The sequence below is a fragment of the Enhydra lutris genome, unplaced genomic scaffold, assembly GCF_002288905.1.
Source record: "Enhydra lutris kenyoni isolate GAN:26980312 unplaced genomic scaffold, ASM228890v2 scaffoldscaffold59, whole genome shotgun sequence".
Lineage (NCBI taxonomy): Eukaryota > Metazoa > Chordata > Mammalia > Carnivora > Mustelidae > Enhydra > Enhydra lutris.
Window position 1 is genome coordinate 12815953 of NW_019154143.1, and position 4132 is coordinate 12820084.

Sequence of the window (4132 nt, forward strand, 5' to 3'; positions counted from 1 at the left end):
TGCTGTTGGATCCTGTTTGCTAGGATCTTGTTTAGAATCTTAGCATCCATATTCATCAGTGATATTGGTCTGAAATTCTCCTTTCTGGTAGGGTCTTTGCCTGGTTTGGGGATCAGGGTAATGCTGGCTTCATAGAAAGAGTCTGGAAGTTTTCTTTCTGCTTCAATTTTTTGAAACAGCTTCAGGAGAATAGGTGTTATTTCTTCTTTGAAAGTTTGGTAGGATTCCCCAGGGAATCTATCAGGTCCTGGGCTCTTGTTTTTGGGGAGGTTTTTGCTTCACTCTCGTTACTAGATATCGGTCTATTCAGGTTTTGTTGAAATGCATGGAAATTATAGGCTTTGAGGACATCTCAATTCAAATAGTGCCCCCAAATTACAGATGGCCTAATTTGGGGTCATGTCAATTACCTGTCATAATACGGTGTGAAGGAAGTAAAAGAGTGATTGAATGTGCAGAACAATGTGATCCTGTTTCTGGTTGAGTAAATAAGTTTATTTATAGCCTATACGTGCCTAGTCCAAGATATTGGATTCCATGGACTATGTAATCAAAATTCAGATAATTCCATATACCCCTGCATCCTCATATGCACAGCCCCTGCCATCATTGTCCCTTTCCAGAGTGATACATTTGTCGCAATCAAGGAACCTACACTGAACCATCATTATCACCCCAAATGTACAGTTTACAGGATAGTTCGCTCCTGCTGTAGATATATCTGTGGGTTTAGACAAATCTACCAAAGTGTGCAACCATTAGAGTATCATACAGAATACTCTCACTGTCCAATACCCCGCTGTACTCTGCCTATTCATCCCTCCCTCCTCTCTAACCCCTGGCAACCATTCCACTTTTTACCATCTCCATGGACAGTGGATTATGCCTTTTTGAGCTGAATAATATTTCATCATCTGGATGCACCAGTTTATTTAGCCATTTGCCTTGAGAAGGGCATCTGGTTAAATACAATTTTGCAACGTCTGAGTCAATCTCCTTTATACATTGGTGTGCAGGTTTTCCTGTGGAAATAAGTTTTCAACTCCTTTGGGAAAATACCAAAAAATGATCGCTGAATGAGATGGTAAGAGTAAACTTAGTTCCAATGAAACTGCCAAAAGTGTTTGCCAAAATGGCTACTCCCTTTTTGCATCTCTACCAGCTGTGAATGCTAGTTCTGTTCCTCCACATCCTCACCATCAATTGGCTCTCTCTGTGTTCTGGATTTTGGCCACTACAACAAGTATGTAGTGTCATCTCTGACTTGCATTTCCTTAATGACCCATAATGTTGAACATCTTTCCGATGTCTGTTTTATACCTGTCTTATCTTTGCTGATGAGGTGTCTATTCAGATCCTTCGCCCATTTTTTAATTGCATCGTTTCCTGTTGTTGAGTTTGAAATATTCTTTGTTAGATGTGTTTTTACAAATATTTTCTCCCAGTCAGTGATTTGTCTCCTTGTGCCCCGGATAATGTCTGTCACAGAGTACTTTTCATTCTTTGCAACTGCATCTTGTTATTTCATATATTAATAAAGAGTATATTACTGTATCATTAATTTCTAAAATACTTTGATGTTTGTATATAAATAAAATTTAGTTCCTTACTATGCTCATGTTTCTTCATTTTTTGTTTTTAAAAACCTTTTTGTGAGAAGGCACCATAGATTTTTATTGGACCATGCGGAAGTCAGTGCACAAAGAGATTAGAAACACATAGCTGGAAAAAGGACCAGGGAGACTTCCCCACCACACCTCGACCTCCCATTTCCCTCCCCCACTGACCCTGAAAGGTGCTATTTGTGATATAAAATCTTTCTGTCTGTCTGACAAAGGGAGATCCCACCAGTCCCTTTCTCTGGGGGTTTGGGGATGGGGGTGGGGGCACAGGGAGGGTTCTATTGTCAGTGTACACAGTATTAACTCTAAAGCCTGCACAGGAGACACTCTGCCAAAATGGCAGGGAGACATGGAAAATCAGGGGCATTTGATCTTTCATTTTTTATGTGTTTGATCAACTGTCTTTTATTTGCAAAAACATCATATAGTTGAGTTCCTCATCATTTCTCCCAGCCTTTCTGGGTACATTTTATCATTATCCTCCCCTAGGACCACCCCACAATCAAGCCTGAGTAGCTCATAGCATGTGATCGATGGATCCCTGAGAACTTACTTGCTGGGATAAGAGTGGGAGAGAGAGCTTGGACTGTGAACAGTCTAAGATGTTCAAATTTGTCTCCATGTTCTTTACTAGAATCAACCCAAGGATCAGTCACCTAGATTACCTAATAAAGAGCAAATTCTTTCCCCCAGTCACCTGCCCTTCACCTCCCACCTCTGCTTATTTGTCTCCCCCATCCATCCTTGGAGAACAGAGCAAAGCTTAGGTACTCTTCTAACCTGGTCTTGGCCATAAAGAACTAGAGCTTCAGGTGGGAATGTACCAGCACTTTTCTCCTGACCTGTCTGCTCCTCTGAAATCTTTTTTCTTTAGAACCAGCTTGAATTCTTAGAGCTGTTTCCTCCCTCAGGGATGCATTAATAGCCACTCAGCAAGATGAGAACTCTGTGGAAAGCAGATTCACTTAGAGCAGAAACTGCACGGTCGGTGGGCAGACATGTTCTTTCTGCTTCTTCCATGTCAGCCATAGCATTGGATATGGTTGAAGACATGTGTAGTCATTTCCTGCATGGTGACAACCTTGACCATGCTGACTGGGACACGGACAGGATGGCCCCTTCCTGCACCATTCTAGCTGCTGCAAATGAAGCCAGGGCTGTCCCAGTGGGGAGACTGAATTAATCCTGGAGACATGAGAACAGGATATACCAGAAATGTATGAAAAGAGGTGTCAGAATTGAAGATGCAAGCAGCAGTCTGGTGCCCCGTTCCTCATTTTCATGAAACTAGAGTGTAAAGCATGACTGAAAGAGTGTGAACTCATACTGCTGGATTCTTTCTTTGCTACATGTCTTGCAGGGCACTTAGGGGGGAGGGTCTGCGTTTCTCTGAGGCACACTAGAGCCAGTTTGTGGTCCCAAATCCTTTCTCCATCCAAGGTTATCTCAGTTATGAGTCTTCTGTTGAACTATATATTCTAATGATTTTGCAGTCAGAACTCTCTCTCATTCCCTCCTTTCTGATTTTGTCAATAAATGACCTCTGCTTGTATCATGAAAGGGGGTCACACACTGACCACGTCTGATTCCAAATTGAAAAAAGGACACTGGGATCCTTTTCAACTCTGTTGGTTTACAGCTTCCTCATTAATAAAAGGAAATTCACGTTGACCTTTTGAAACTGTGGACATGCTAAATACCAAGAGTTGTTAGGAAATTCTTCCAATCTGCCCTCAGTTAGAAACACTGCATGAAATACTGGACCATCAGAGAAACGTGGATCTAGGCATTTCTCATAAAGAAACTAAGGTCACGATGGGGGTAGCTGGATTTTCTCATGACAACGGAAAAACACAAACAATAAACAAACAAAAAACAACACAAAATCAACCAGCCGTCAATTGTAGAAATATAACTGCTGGAGTCCCTCTTCCACAAGCTGGATTAACAGTTTTCTGAGCTCTAGGCAAGAATCTATGATACTCACCTCCCTTTTCTGTGTCAGCAGTGCAGGGAAGGGCTCATTCCTGCACACACCCAGCACATCTCCCTGCTGAGGCTACTCCTAGTGTCCTTGTCTCAGCACAGGTTCAGGACCTGAAACTCATAATAACCCCTCCTTGTCCTTAAAGGTAGGTCAAAGGTAGACAATTTGAAGATGTCAAAATAAAGTGACAAGACATTCTGTGGTCCTGTGGTGGGAGTGGGAAAGGAGGACATAGCCATCACACACTGATAGAGAAATCAGAGAAGAATTTTGGGCTGGGATATAGTACTTTAGTACAGCATTAAGGTACCTAAAGTGCTGTCCCTTGAAATTCATGGTCTCCCTCTGGGGGCTCAAAGGGATCCTAGAAACTACCAACTTCATTGTCCTCACTTAAGTAGGGAAAAATATATCTAGGGTTCAGAAAGTAGACTGTCATGGTCACTTAGGAAGGCAACAGAAATTATACTACAAGAGACAAAATTTTCTAAATGATTCTTGCTGTTTTCACCTGATGCCTATA